Source organism: Schistocerca americana, chromosome 2 (assembly GCF_021461395.2).
Source record: "Schistocerca americana isolate TAMUIC-IGC-003095 chromosome 2, iqSchAmer2.1, whole genome shotgun sequence".
NCBI lineage: Eukaryota > Metazoa > Arthropoda > Insecta > Orthoptera > Acrididae > Schistocerca > Schistocerca americana.
Window position 1 is genome coordinate 693273273 of NC_060120.1, and position 16888 is coordinate 693290160.

Here is a 16888-nt window from a genome sequence, read left to right on the forward strand (position 1 = left end):
CTAAACCACATTGTGTGAATTAAAATCCCCACAGTGGATGAAGGGGCAGGATAGCTGTGTAATAAGGTGGGTTAGGGACTCTTCATTAAGTGCATCATGTGCGGGCAAGTAAAGGGAACATATTGTCAATGGATGATGCACATGCACTGATACAGCAAATGCTTGTGAAGTCGTTATAACAGAGAGGCGAGGAGTGGTAGTCGGCACTAACGAAAATACCTACGGCACTTCTAGCTCCCTCTCTAGTTAGGTCAACCTTTTTGTGGAGTACACAGCCTCTTACCTCAGGGGTGTATGATAGACGGAAATGAGTCTCCTGACACAGACACAATGGTCTACATTGAGATAAGAGACAGTTCTTCCACATGCATCCCGAATCCATGCAAGTTTCACTGTAGGATGGGAGGAATTTCATAAATGTGGTTTTAATTTACCCCTGTCTTTGCACAGCAGAGATGAAGCACTTGTAGAGCTAGGGGAATGGAGTGGCTGCCTGGATCCAAGGCATCTAACTCCATGATGTCCTCTTCAATCAGTCGAACGTGAAAGAACAATGTCTGACGGCACTCAGGACAGATTTTCAACTGAACGTCGTGAACCTTTCTCTGCACCCTGTCCATTCGAGGATGTGAGGAAAGGGGGCGTTGAGAGCCACTCTGCTTGTTGTGTACCTTTTTGACAGTCACTACAGAACTGTTACTAGTCTTTTCTGTGGCAGCTGATTGGATTGCTTTAGGCTTACTAATTTTTCCTTGGCATGTAACATGAAAGTACAAGTGCTGGTGGTGGGTGATTGTACTCTGGAAAACGTCTGCGTCAAGACATCGACCTTAAGAATAGGTTTCTGTGCCATGGAAGCACAAGAAGTGGTAAAGAATGGAGGTTTCGTCGCCTTATATTAGTTTTGGTTGCAGCATAGGGGATCTGCTTGGTGACTTTTAGTTCTTTAATTTTTCGTTCCTCTGCAAAAACAGGGCAGTCCTGGCTCCACACTGGGTGGCTCCCAGAGCAGTTGATGCAGACTGCTGGAGATGGACAGTCAATCCCAGCATCATGGGCTGCCTTTCCATATTTCCCACAGGTCGCTTGACTGCCACAACTCAGCATTGTGTGACCAAAACGCTGGAATTTGTGGCACCGCATGGGCTAGGTACGTAAGGCCTAAACTTTAAGTCGGAGGAAACCTGCCATAATGTGGTCTGGCAACAATGGAGAATTAAAGGTCACAATGAAGGTGGTACTCTTAATTTATCCCTTATTCTTACACATCATTTGCTCTACATCCACTATCCCCTGTAATGCCCATTCCTGTTCAAGTTTGGCTATGTCGGTATCCACAATGTCAAGGCATGTGACTACACCCTTGCTAGCGTCAATGGAGTTATGTAGTTCAACAGTTACATCATATCGCCCATTTTTTTGGTCTTCATACGTATTTCCACCTGTTTTGCCCTGTTAGTCTCGACCAGTAGAGAACTATTCCACAGCCACTTAATGGACTTCATGCTTCAAACAAGTACTTCCAAGCCTTTATGGATGTTAAAGGGTGACACTTTTTCAAACGGCCCCTCCTTCCTGTTAATGACCAAAAACACATTTTGATTTATGACTCCTTGAGCCCTGTTACTAAAACTCAACTGATGCAGGTTGCCAGGACGGCTAGCCTCCCTCATAATTTGGATTGGGTGTGAATACTCCCAAGCAGTATACCCTTCCCATTGAGAGGAGATTATTATTTCGAGGATTCCATCTTGGTCCCACGAGCAGCCTGGGAAGCCCCACATGCCTGCATAAGCCTTATACAACTGAAATTAGAATTAATTTAATACCTGTAGCTGCTGACAGGTGTTGATGTATACCAACGCCCGTCAGCAGCTGAAGGTATTAAGTTAATTCTAATTTCGTTCTAGACAGCTGCAGGTCATCAATGGTGTCTGTTCTTTTGGACATGTCCGAAAGAACAGACACCATATACATACACAGATTAGACAACTGAGGTCTGCAGGTTCCCCAGAGGTTGCCTGCTAACGACTGCTCCACCTCAACAGCCATGCATCTCATCAGTGTGCAGCACACCTTGAGATTGAAGGGTTTTTACCATCCTCACGAACAGGGCCATCAAGCAAAGATTCCCACTCCCTGCGACACACAACATTCCACTGCCACACTACACAATGGTCGTTGGAGCATGCCCGGAGTTTACAGTAACAGATGGCGGCGCTTACCAGCCCACAGCTCAGGAACCCTGTGGTCGCCAAGCCTGTACTCAGCAAACGAATGCTGAGCCCCTGAGAGCAAAGCTCATAGTTATTAGCGTATTTTGTTCAAAATGGTTCAAATGGCTCTGAGCACTATAGGACTTAACTTCTGAGGTCATGAGTCCCCTAGAGCTTAGAACTACTTAAACCTAACTAACCTAAGGACGTCCCACATATCCATGCCCAAGGCAAGATTCGAACCTGCGACTGTAGCGGTCGCGCGGTTCCAGACTGTAGCGCCTAGAACCGCTCGGCCACTCCGGCCGGCGTATTTTGTTGCTATGCACATACTGCAATACGTATCTAGTTGCATCTGTAAGTACTGTTCTGTATAATTACGACTCCTTACACATCCATGCAATGCTTTTGTGTACTGGATCATCACAACACGAATCAATAAATAAAAATCATTATTATGAAGTTGAGAAATACATATGGGAGGTTCTTAGTTGTTATATGAAGTTTACTTTACTTTTACGGCGTCATTCGTCTTTAATCATAAAATATCATATTTAGATTAATATCCTCTGACTCTACAAATTTGGGAATTTCATAGATGCTAGAATCCACTAGAACAGAGATTGCATTTTTCTTATCTTTTCGCCTTATCAGGGAGCTCCATTTTTATTTTTAGTAGTCTGTTGAGAAGTTACACATACCCTATCAGTAGCGCTGTTCCTTGATGGCACCAGGGCGGTGCCCTCCCAGTAATATCCATCACGTGAAAGGTTGCACTATGTACGAATCTTGGATAAAAAATCGGCTCTTAATTTCCATATACCACGACCCGTATACGCAAATTATAAATGTTTTTAGAATGGTTAGACTACCAGCCCCTGTAGGCGAATGATCAACGTTTTTGGAATGGGCCGGTTGCCGGACTGTCTGCCAACCGTCGCAGTGGTCTATAGCCAGGCAATGGACGCGTGTGTAACAGTGGGGGTGCTGGGAGTTGGTTGGAGACGGTGAGTTGTGTAGGACTGCTTGGGATGGCGTCCGCGCGAAGCAGACGAAGTATTAGCAAACGAGTAGCGCCGCGTCTGTGATAGTAGATTTGTTATTTCGTTCTGAATCTGATTTGAAAGTGCGACCTAGTGACTAACTGATGTGTTAGTTTACTGTTTAAAACGAATGCTGTAAATAGTGTAAACAGTATTCTAACTACCGGTAGTCAAAATCTTAATTTTGAGGGAAAGTTGGAACTGAAAGGTTAGGAACCGCCAAGACCTGATTTCAACTTTATACAGACTCAAAATACGTGCAAAGGCAAAAGTATTTTAGCAGAAGATTAACACATGCGGACTATTTGTGTGGTTGTGAAATAAGAAATGCTTTCTTCTGTTACACGTATCCAGTAATGAATGTTGCAGAACTTGCTTGGACAACAGAGAGGAAATGGACATTGAACACATAGCTAACAAGATTAAAAACAAATTAACTTCACATAAACAGTAGCATCGAGTTTGCTATGCTTGGCAAAGTCGATATTAAGATGTCAGCTGGATACAGCTTACAGGAATAAGTTTAATGAAGATGTTTCGAAGAATTGTTACATCCTCAGTAAGTTGATCGACTACATCAAGTTCTGTGGGAAGTCTGAACCTGCACTAAGGGACATATGGAAACGGACACTTCAGAGAATGTTTTGGGGGTTTAGTCAATTTGGTGGCAGAACTGGATTTCAAATTGAAGGATCGTATTGAACAAACCAGTAATTATGTATTTTTGGTGCTGTCAAAAAAAATTCAGTACGAGCTGCTGGACTATTTACGCTGTTTGCCATGAGTTTATTTATAAAGAAATATTACAAATGGAGACTTCTCGATTGAAATTGATGAAATGACGAATTGTGCAACATTGTCTCAACTCGTATTTATTGTTTTCATAACATCCAAAACTCAGTTAACGGAGTAACGAAGCGTTAAACGAAAGCGACAGATTAAAGATTGCTGACTTTCCACAAGAACTGGTAGCTCAGAGCTATGATGGAACTGCAGTTACGAGTGGTAGGCACAATGGGGTGCAGGCAAGAGTAAAAGCAATTTATGAAAGAGGAAATTTTGTACACTGTTATGGCCACCAACTCAACCTCATTGTAGAGTACTGTGCAACACAAAGAACTAATATCTTTGGCAATTTACGGGCATTCTCTGCTTCCTCCCAAAGTCAGTGAAAAAAAAGTTGCCATACTGGATAATGTTGTGAGGAAACGTATTCCAAAAAGAGCTGACACGCAATGTAAATTGAAAACGCGTTTTGTGAACATCGTACGTAAGTATAAGAAAGAAACAGCTGAGTGCCTTGCGATCATTGAGGATGATGAAAGCAATGATTACCCAACAACCAGAAAGCAGCTGGACTTGGGAAACTTCTGAACAACGACCAAGAATTTCTCTTTTGGCTTGAGTTTTTCAATAAGGTCCTGCCTCACTGTGACATTTTGTTTAATCATCCGCGAAGTAGAGATGTCGATCGCGATGTCTTAAGAACGTCCCATTTCAAGTCATCGATACAACTTACGAGAAATTCTCTTTATGTCGATCATCAGTGGGGCAGCGGGAATGAAAATGAAGAGATCGCCGGCCCAAAACGTTTCCATTTTGTAGGCTCCCGTAGAACGGTTGCAGAGGAAGCCTGAAGCCTTGTTATGGCTAAATGACGGGCGTTTCGCAATCACTTGTCAACAGCTATATTATTCCAGCCCACTTTGTTTCCAAAACACAAGCTGTTATTCCCTGAAAAAGAATTTTAGATAATATGTAAATTATTTGACATGAACGAAAATGAAACGCAACAGAAATTGATAGTCACACGCAGTACAAATGATTTACAAATTGCAAACGTGGCTTTAATACTTCTGTATTGTATCTATGAGAATAATTTATAAGCTTTTTAGCAGAATCAGTGGAACCATCACGTATTATTTGTAAAATACCAATGACAACAGCGGAGAGAGATGTTTCTCAATAGAAAGAATAAAGACTTTCACTAAAATACAATGAAAGAAAGACTGATTGCGAAAACTATGTGGTCTATAGAAGAAAAAAAACCACTTGAATGTGCTTAATTTTAGTGATCTTTTAATTGACACTTTGCTTAAGGGAAGGAGAGGTGAAAGGAATTAGTTTACATGCCAATTAAGGTAAGAATGTTGTTTTGACTTTATTCCATAACAATGTATTGCAGCAAAATATTTAAAAATATACATTTGTGTATAAATTCTCATATTTTGGTATCATAGTAAACAAATTGTGTCAGGTGAAGGTTTAAATCAGGTCACTTGCTAATACTTCAAATGTTACATTTTCCCTGTTCAAGGGAAGGTTCTAAAGAGAGAAAATGTTGCATGCAATTGTTTGGTCAAACGAGCCGCCCTCTTAAGGTGGATTCACACTTGATAGGTTGTCACATCACTGCAAAAGATTCTTCTCTACATTTCAAATGGTGGAATTCACACACATCGTCAACGCAATGTCACGTCAGATCAAAGTTTCTTGGGAAATTTCCGTACACTGAACCTGAAACATGTTTTCAAACGTGTTTCCGGATCAAAAAATATAAAAACTGTTAAAAACCGTCATGCACATGCAAAAATTGTATCAGCTTTTGGCACGAACAAGAAAAGTGTGGAGAAAATAATACGATCGTTCCTGGTTGCTTACAGGCGTTAGGAAAGAAAAATGATTTCCAGCAGACCATGTGGTAGTGGTGCAGACACGGTATATGACTCCAACTGGTTCGGCTATCAGCTGCTGCAGTTCTTGGACGATGTTCATGAGAACTATGGAAAATGAGGTACGAAAATTATGCTTATTTGTCTTTATTGTATTTTATAGTACACAGTCACATTCACCCATAGTTATTTAGCCATGGTACACTTTCTTGTGGGCGTAAAAAATAATTAGCAAACTCGTCTAGAATTTATTCATGGAAGCAGCTTTCCTTGGTATGTTCTGTGCTGCAGTGAAAACGGATGCAGTGTCATCTCTATGTGCCTGAAATCATCTCACGTGTTTGTAAATCGTAGGAATTGAAGTTTCCATGTGGGGTGTACTGGTTCCTTGCCTCAGCATTTCGCCTTAAAAAACTGTGGAGACACAGCTGTAAGTGTGACAGCTTTTCGGTTTTCTAAACACACAAAAAACTGCAGCCATACTGCCGAAAGTGCGCTCAACAATCATTCTGGTCCTAGACAGTCTGTAATTAAAAATCTCTCTTTTGAACGTTTAACTTGTTCTCCTGGGTAGGGTTTTATAATATTTTCCTGTAAAGGAAAAGCATCATCTGTTATAAAAACATATGGTAGGGCTTTTGTGCCGCCTGGTAGGCATTCAGCTTGTGGCAAGTTTAGTTTCTTTTTGTTAATTAACACTTATGCTCGTGTTTTGAGCACACCACCATCTGATATTCTGCCTTGGCAGCCGTTATCTGCATACAGAAAGATGTAGCTGGCATCGAAAACCGCAAGCAGCACAATGCTGAATGAACCTTTATAATATTGTAATATTCACTTCCACTACCAACAGGGCACTGTAGCAAGATGTTTCCCGTCACTTGCTCCAATACATTGGGGGAACTAAAGATACTGTGAAACCAAACATGCTGTTTCAAGCTGGTCTCGCTTCGAACTTTGAAATAAATACGCAAGCCTCTGAAATGAATCTCTGTTGCCAGAAAACTAAGAGTAACTATAAGCCTTTGGTTGATTGAAATCGCTTTCCTGAAATTCGTGTCTTTTCCTGAAACAAATGGTACTACTGTTCGCCAGGTTTTCAAAATCGGTAAATGACATCCAAGTGAAATTACGGAAGGCAGAGCCAACTTCCATACTCAGCTCTAGTAGCAAGTTATTCCCGCCAGTTCTTCTATAGAATGTTTTTCTTCACCGACGAGGAGGATGCCTTTTATTTTGTGTAAACCCAGTAATATTAATAATGCAGCACTACGTATCATGAAGACGAGATGACACTGCATCCGTTTTCACTGCAGCACTAAACATACCACGGAAAGCTGCTTCCACGAATAAATTCCAGACGTTTGCTAATTATTTTTTTACGCTCACAAGAAAGTGTACCATGGAAAAATAACTATGGGTGAATGTGTACTACAAAATACAATAAAAACAAACAAGCATAATTTTCGTACCTCATTTTTCGTAGTTTTGGTATATCCTCGCCCAAGAACTGCAGCAGGAATGCGGCCCTGTCTGCACCACTACCAGATGGTCTGCTGAAAATCTGTTTTTCTTTTCTCACGTCTGTAAGCAACCACGAGCGATCATTTTTTTTTCTCTCCATACTTTCCTTCTCCGTGCCAAAAGCCGATGCAATTTTTGCATGTGCATCATGTTTTTTAACCCTTTTTATATTTCTTGCAATCCTCCGCCTGGTACATGGCAATTAAATCAACAATTTTCTGCCTTGTCCACTCCATTATTTTAGAAAAATACGACACACAAACACACGCACTAGCGCCGTGCAACGGTGACAAGCGGTAGGTAACCTGAAACATAGTTTCCTTTGGTGTGTACTGAGACTGCTACGGATAGATGTTTCTGTGTTTCGAAACGCTTCCAAATGGTGGCCCCATCAAAGCCGGAAACATGTTTGAGGGTCAGTGCGGAGGCGGCTTAAGCACATATGGGACCCAGCTACCTATCATCTGCTGTTTAGTTCCATGTCGCGATTGGTGCAAATGTGGAATGCGGCCTCTTGCGAGATTTGTCACAGAATGTACATTCCGACCACAAGTTGGAAACATTAGTTGCTCCACCTGAAACTATGCTCAGGAACAGGTGTAGTAATAATAAATTTCTACAAAGAAACAGAATTACGCTGGTCACCTCCTATTGGCACAGTTAAGCAGGCTTTAAAGAAACTTCATGAACCAGGCCAACAAGTGTATCATCATTAAAGTTTTGACTCTTAGCATCAAAAATTTTAGCCATGCGAGCACATTTCCTATTATTAAAAGCTGAAACTAGGCCATGCGTATATGGATACATGATGGCGGCCAACAATTTTTAAAGAGCAGTGGTGATTTATTTCTGCACCGATTTTATTCCATTTCTGAAGTTTTGTATTTGAATCTGCACGACTGCGAACATACATGTCCCAAAGACGAGTCCATTCCCTCCTTTTGTTATTAGGAATTAGAATAGTATGATCTAGTTACATATAAATTTTGTTTTTACACAGTTTTGAGGTTACAAATAAAATTCGCTAAGGCGCCATTTCACATCAAGCCTTTCCTGTCTGTACTTTCGTAACTTTACATGCATAGAAAGCCTTAAATTACAATAATAGTAAATGCCAACTTCAGAATATTTCCCGAGTACTGCCCGAATGTGACTAAACTGGTGATTAAGTGTTGAGACACTTTTCTGTTCTTTACTTTAACATATTAATTGGCACTTAATACGAAACTGTGGCTTGGTTCTTACTTGTTTCACTTATTGGAGCTGGTTTCCTTGGTTTTTATAGTCATGAAAGAATGTATGTGTGGAAGGCCTGGAGGCTTCAAAAATTCATTAATTAATGGTAAGACAGATATTGAATTTTAAAACATCCCCAGTGACAGACTGGGCTCTGCCTACAATTTATTGGTTATGAAGTGTAGATTAAAACTGAAGAAATTACAAAAACATAGGAAATTAAGGAGATGGGATATGGATAAGTTGAAAGAACCAGAGGTTCGTGAGAGTTTCAGATGGAGCATTGGGCAATGACTTGAATAGGGAAAAGAAATACAGTAGAAGACAAATGGGTAGCTTTGAGAGATTAAATAGTTAAGACAGCAGAGAATCAAACAGGTAAAAACACAAGGCCCTGTAGAAATTCTTGGATATAACAAAGGAGATATTAAATTTAAATGAAGAAAGGAGAAAATATAAAAATCCAGCAAATGGAAAGGAATACAAACTTCTAAGAAAATGAAATTGAGAGGAAGTGCAAAATAGCTAGAGAACAAATTTGAGGATACAGAAGCATATTTCATTAGGGGAGAGATGGATATGGCCTACAGGAAAATTAAAGAGGCCTTTGGGCACTGTGTCATATCAAGAGCTCACATGGAAAACAAAGAAGGGAAAGCTGAAAAATGGATGAGTACACAGAAGGGCTGTACAAGGGAAATGGACTTGACATAAATATTACAGGAAGGGAAGAGGATGCAGATCAAAAGGAAATGGGAGGTGTGACACTATGAGAAGAATTTGACAGAGCACTAAAAGAACTAAGTCAAAACAAAGGATTGGATTGGATTGTTTGGGAGGAAGAGCCAAACAGCGAGGTCATCGGATTAGGGAAGGGCAGGGAAGGAAGTCGGCTGTGCCCTTTCAAATAAACCATCCTGGTATTTGCCTGGAGCGATTTAGGGAAATCGCGGAAAACCTAAATCAGGATGGCCGGACACGGGATTGAACTGTCGTCCTCCCAAATGGGAGTCCAGTGTGCTAACCACTGCGCCACTTCGCTTGGTTCAAAACAAAGTCCCTGGAGGTAATGACATTGTCAGAACTACTGATATCCTTTGGAGAGCTAGCCATGACAGAACTTCCATCTAGTGCACAAGATGAACAAGACTGACAGAATACCCTCAACTTCAAGAAGAATGTAATAATTCTAATTCCAAAGAACACAAGCCAACAGGTGTAAATATTACCAAACTATCATTTCAACGTAATGGCTGCAAAATACTAACTCAAATTATTTACAAAGTGAGACGCAAAGAAATTACAGACATTGATTGCAACCAGGCACTGAATGATATCAATGGGGAAAGTTGAAAATTTGTGCCAGACCAGGATTCAAATCCGGGTCTCTTGCTTACTAGGCAGATGCTCTGACCACTAAGCCATTCAAACACAATGCGCATTGCAACTGCACATACCTCCTTAGCATGCCTCCAGTCATACATAAATTCTTAATCTTCCACATACAACTAATGTAACGCCCCTTGCCCATTATCCTCATTACTCATAAAATTTTGCCAATTCTAGTACGAGTTCGAGCCTGGTGTGCCTCTGCACTGAAAAGATTGTTGGCCATTTCGCCTTAATTTTCAGCTTTCCCCATTGATTTCATTCAGTGTCCCTTTGCAGCCAATATCTGTAATTCCTTTGTGTTTTAATTCATAATGGCTTCTGCACCAAAACAGTGTCTGCTCTGTCAGACACGTTTTAAAAAATGGCTTGAAGAAAGTTTTTGACAATGCTGAGTGAAACGCATTCCTCAAAATTCTGAAGATAGCAGGGGTAAAATACAGGCAGCAAAAAGGCTATTTACAACTCATACAGAAACCAGACTGCATCTGTAACAGTCGATGGGCACAAAAGGCAATCAGCGGTTGAGAAGGGAATGAGACACGGTTGTAGCCTGTCTTCAATGTTATTGTATCTGTACATTGAGCAATCTGGAGTAGGAATTAAAGCTCGGGCAGAAGAAATATAAACGTTGAGGTTTGCTGATAACACTAATTCTGTCAAAAAACTGCGAACCATGTGGAAGAGCAGTTGAACAGGATGGACAATGTCTAAATACAAGATGAATACCAACAAAAGCAAGACAATGGGATGTAGTTTAATTAAACCAGGAATTATATTAAGAAATGAAACACTTAAAGCAGTAGACAAGTTTTGCTACTTGGTCAGAAAAGTAATTGATGGTGAGTGAAGTAGAGGGGATATAAAATCTGGTGCTACAGAGGAATGCTGAAGATTAAATGGGTAGATCACTTAATTAATGAGGTATCAAAAAGAAACGAGGAGACCAAAAACTTGTAGCACAACTTACCTACAAGAAGGGATCAGTTGATAGGACATGTTCTGCGACATCAAGGTATAACCAAGCAGGTTCAAAAGTATGTAGGTTGCAGTAGTTATTCAGAGATAAAGAGGGTTGCAAGGGTAGAGTAGCATGGACAGCTGCATTAAACCAGTATTTACATTGAATACCACAAGAACAACAATAACAACAGCTTGCTTTGAATATTACACTCCTCATACTCGAATATTAGACACAGAAGTGTAATTTGCACTTTTAGCCCAAAACCCCTGAAATTTGTGGAATTACACTTTTTTAAAACCTTGTCAGTTTGGTATTCTAAAACTGGAATCTCTATTTGATCCCATCTTGATGCCGCTCTTATTCTGAAATAATTTTATAGCTCCGCTCTAAATACTGACCTGCATCATAATTCTTCAAATGTGTCATCTCTTGCCTCAATGCTTACCTCTCGCTTTTGAGATGCTGTTGCTATTCTTTCAAAATTCTTAATCTTTCTGCAAGTGAAACATTTCCGCCAAAATTAGTTTCTCAATTTCAATGTTCTCAAGCATGAATTATATCTGTTTCTGTGAATTGCTTGTGATTTCATATTTGTGCAACTTACACTGTTTCATATCCTACTTGTACTCATTTTAACCCCTTAACATTCTGATTTTTTAAAATTATATTCCACATATACAAAAACAGCTTTTAAAGCTCAAAATAATGAGCTACAATATTCTAAAGACTGCCAGTAATAAAATCCAGAGTATACTTGTGCACTGGTCATCACTAAAACGTCCAGAAACTTGAAGTCATTTTTTAGTTTCCGTGTAACTATCTTGTCCAACCATGTATTTCACAATGATTTATTGTGAATAAATATGGTGAAGGAGTTGACTGGGGCACAGTAGAGGTATTTATCTCTCACCATTGGTGAGCGCTTCACTCAACCGACTAACTGTTGTCACCGAGTTCTAATGAAGAAACACCACATTCTTCAATTTCTGAGCTGCTAAATTCAATGCCAAACTCAGGATCACTGTAGCCATCCTTTTTTGAAAACGCTGTCAAAACAACACTAAAGCTACAAATGCACAACCAGATCCTCTACAGCAATTGAACACTTTCACTGCTAAAATAAATGTAAGGAGTGTTGTATTTTTTAAAGGTAGGTCCTTAAATCTACATCTATACTCCGCAAGCCACCTGACAGTGTCGCGGAGGGTACCTTGAGTACCTCTATCGGTTCTCCCTTCTATTCCAGTCTTGTATTGTTCGTGGAAAGAAGTATTGTCTGTATGCCTCTGTGTGGGCTTTAATCTCTCTGATTTTATCCTCACGGTCTCTTTGCGAGATATACTTAAGAGTGAGCAATATACTGCTTAGACTCCTCAGTCAAGGTATGGTCTCGAAACTTCAACAAAAGCCCATACCGAGCTACTGAGCATCTCTCCTGCAAAGTCTTCCACTGGAGTTTGTCTATCATCTCCGTAAAGCATTCGCGATTACTAAATAATCCTGTAACGAAGCGCGCTGCTCTCTGTTGGATCTTCTCTATCTCTTCTATCAACTATCTGGTACAGATCCCACACTGCTGAGCAGTATTCAAGCAGTGGCCGAACAAGCGTACTGTAACCTACTTCCTTTGTTTTCGGATTGCATTTCCATAGGATTCTTCCAATGAATCTCAGTCTGGCATTTGCTTTACCGACAATCAACTTTATATGATCATTCCATTTTAAATCACTCCTGATGCGTACTCCCAGATAATTTATGGAATTAACTGCTTCTAGTTGCTGACCTGCTATATTGTAGCTAACTGATAAGGAATCTTTCTTTCTATGTATTCGCAGCACATTACACTTGTCTACATTGAGATTCAATTGCCATTCCCTGCACCATGTGTCAATTTGTTGCCGATCCTCCTGCATGTTAGTACAATTTTCCAAATGCCTGAGTACAATCAGGATTTTAAGTTCCTGTCAAAATAATAAAAACATGGTAGCTCAGGGTCAAACAATGGAAACTCCAGGCAGGAATATCAACATATAGGAAACTACAGACTGCTACTTACCATAAAGAAGACACGGCAAGCTGCAGAAAGGCACTTACATAAAGTTTTCGGCCAAAGCCTTTGTCAGTAAAACACACACACACACACACACACACACACACACACACACACACAGATTTGGGGAAGGTGGGGAATGGGAAGGAATACCAGTGTATGCGTGGAGAGAGAGACAAACACCCTCTGGTGGAGCATGCAGGGACTATACTCCCAACAGGTGTAGCATCTGGAGGTTATGGGACAGGCAAGTGCAAGGAAGGAGAGGAATGGGGAAAGGCAGGCAGATAGCTCAAGTAGAGAAGCCGTCACTGAAATCAAGTATGTTATGTTCAGCTACGTGTTGTGTCACATTGTCACAGTGTAGTCTACTTTGCTCTTGGCCACAGTTTGGCAGTGGCCATTCATCCTGGTGGACAGCTGGTTGTGGTGAGCAGCTGGTTGGTAATCACACCAATATAAAAAGCTGTGCAATGATTGCAGCAGAGCTGGTAAATGACATGGCCACTTTTACACATCACCTGGCCCTTGATGGGGTAGAATAATCCTGTGACAGGACTGGGGAAGGAAGTTCTAGGTTGGTGGCTTGCCAGGTCTTGTACGGGGGTCTTCGACAGGGATATGGTACTCATGGCATGGGCTTTGGATTGGGATAGGGTTGGAGTAGGATATTATTGAGGTCAGGTGGGCGAAGAAAGACCACTTTAGGAGGGGTGGGAAATATCTTGGATACGATAGGCCTCATTTCAGAACATAATGATAGTTAACCAAAGACCTGGCAAAGGAGGTGGTTCAGTTGTTCCAGTCCTGGATGGTACTGGGTGATGAAGGAAACATTCCTTTGTGGCTGGTTTTTGGTTGTGGTAGGAGAATTGACGGTGTGACGGGAAATGGCATGGGAGATATGTTTGCAGACTAGGTATCAGGGATAGTGCATATCTCCGAATGCCTCGGTGAGACCCTAAGAATACTGAGGTGTCAAAATGCAGGTATTGTTGGTGGTTTTAATGTGGACAGAGGTGCAGATGGAGTCATCAGAGAGGAAGAGGTCATTATCTAGGAAGGTGGCATGCTGGGCTGAGAACTACGTGAAGCTGTTGGAGAGAAGGTGTTGGGTTTGTGAAGGAACGAAGATATTGTGTCCTGGCCTTGAGTCCAGGTCATGAAGATATCAATGAACCTGAAACTGGTGTTTTGGACGGCTAGGAACGTCTCATCTAGATGGCCCATAAAAAGATTGGCATACGAGGGTGCCATGCGGATGCCCATGGCTGTGCCACGGAATTGTTGATACACCTTCCCTTCAAATGAGTAGTAGCAGTGGGTTAGTACAAAGTTAGTAAAGAGTATGAGGAATGACATAGTGGGTTTGGTGCATGAAGGATGTTGGGAAAGTTAGTGTTAAATAGCAATAAGACCTCGAACAATAGGGGTGTTGGTGTATAGGAAGGTGGCATCAACAATGACGAGTAGTGTTAGGCAGTGGGGATGGCAGAGTGTCAGTGAAGGAAGTGGTTGGTATCTTTGATGTGGGTGGCTAGACTGTGGGCTATTGTTTGGGGATGTTGGTCAATGACAGCCAAAATTCTTTCAGTGGGAGCACAATAACCAGCCGCAATGGGGCGTCCAGGGTTGTTGGTTTGTGGATTTTGGGGAGCATGTAGAAGGTCCGTGTGCTGGTTGTCATAGTGTTGACGAGTGGAATGGATTCAGGGGAAAGGTTCTGGGAAGGGCCAAGGGCTTTAAGCAGGTATTTGAGGTTCTGTTCTACTAGTGTGGTGAGATCACTCTGGCAGTTTGCAGGTGGAGGAGTTAGTTGGCACAGGCCTTCTGCCAGGTAGTCACTGTGATTCATAACAACACTGGTGGAACCTTTGTCTGCAGATATAGGACAATTAGGTCAGGGTTTGTTTTGAGGGTTGTATGTGGCTATTCTTTCTTCTACTGAGAGGTTGGCGTTCTGATGAAGGGACCTGGGGAAGGATGGTGAAGATAAGTTGGAGGTGACCAGCAGTTGGTTAAGTGGCAGGATCGCAGTTGAATGGGGGTATAAACTGGAAGATGCAGGGTTCAACCATGGAATTAGAATTAGGGTGGTTTCACTCGGGAGGGCTGGGGTGGTAGTGTAAAAGAAGTACTTCCATTGCAAGGATCAGGAGAAGAACAGTAGATCTTTGACAAGTCCAGTATGGTTAAATTTGCGTGTAGGTCTAAGGGCGAGGACTTCGGATAGGAGAAAGCTCTGTATAGTTGAAGGTTTTGGCAGAAAGGTTAACAATGTTACAGGAATGTTTTGGCTCTGGATTTGGTGGAGAGTTGGCAGGAAGTTTTGGGTGATGTGGCAAGTTGAAAGGTCAGCTAGGCAGCATTCAACTGCTACGAGGAGTGAATGAGGAGGAACACTGTGTACAATAGGGGGTTGGATAGTGGTGCCCAAGCAGCAGTAGGATTTCAGCAAGTTGGATAACTTAGTGAGGTAGTGTCTGGAATGCTCCTCCAGGTGCTGTAGAGCAAGGGATTCAATTTCAGAGATTTGATGTACTGAGTAGGGATTGCAGATCAGTAGTACCTTGCGGAGGGAGCAGAAGTGGTTCTGGAATCCCTGTGCCATGGAGATTTGTTTTTGCAGTAAAAGGTTTGTGAGGGCCTGGGGTTGGCGGAATCTGAAAAGGTATAGGTCGCTGTGAAACAAAGGGTGAGATGCACAGAAAGGAATGTTTATAGTTAGGCCATTGGAGGGATTCCATGGTTTAGGCAGCATTTGAGAAATAGGATTTGTGGCTGGGTTTTAGACAGGGAAAGGGATACTTTTCTGAACTGTCACACAAAGATGGAGCAGGAGCCCATTGTGGCAGGAATGGAGTAAAGGAAATGGGAATAATGCATAAAGCAGAAATGGGCAAAATAGGTGATGATGGTTGTGAGAGGGGCCGGATATGTGAAAAGACACCCAGAAACATGAACAGATATGCATAAATACATGAAACCACATAAAAATATGCACAAATATGTTAAAAACGTACAGAAATGTGGGTGAAAAGGGATGATGGTGATGATGATGGTGTGTGTGTGTGTGTGTGTGTGTGTGTGTGTGTGTGTGTGTGTGTTTTGTGCGTTGGAATAAGCGGAGAGGGAGGGAGGGGGAATGGGTTCAGCCGAGGATCAAAAGTTTGTGTGGCATGGGCAGGTGTCAAAAAAACACAAATGCTTGAGTAGGTCAATATGAGGGAAGAATTGGGATCAATAGGAATGAATGTAATTTAACTATCGAAGGAAAGAACCTGGGGCATTAAAAGTTGCATCAACAATCTGCACAGTCATGAAGTATGTGTTGTGAACGGACGATCGTTGAAACAGTGTGGCTTGGGAATAGATGCGGTTTGGAAGATAGTCAATGAACACAGGAAAGAAGAGAGAGAATGGACACTGAGGAGTAATGCTATATGGAAGAGTAACAAAGGAAAACATCACCTGGTTCCCTGTGGCACAACATGCAGCTGAACATAACACATTTTATTTCAGCAGCTGTTTCACTATCCAAGCCATCTGGATCCTTCCCTCCACTATCAGCTCTTCTGAACTGTGCAGGTGGGAGTTATCCTTACAACACATTTGACGCCCCCATAATTATACCCCTTATACTAACAGTAAGATACTGTCCCCACACCTTCCACACAAGTTTCCACCCCCTCTGTCCTATCATCTCCTCCCCATGCTCATCACCTACCCTGTTTATTTGCAGCCTCTGCCAACACATCCGCCCCTCCTTCCCCACTCCTTTCATTATTTGCTCC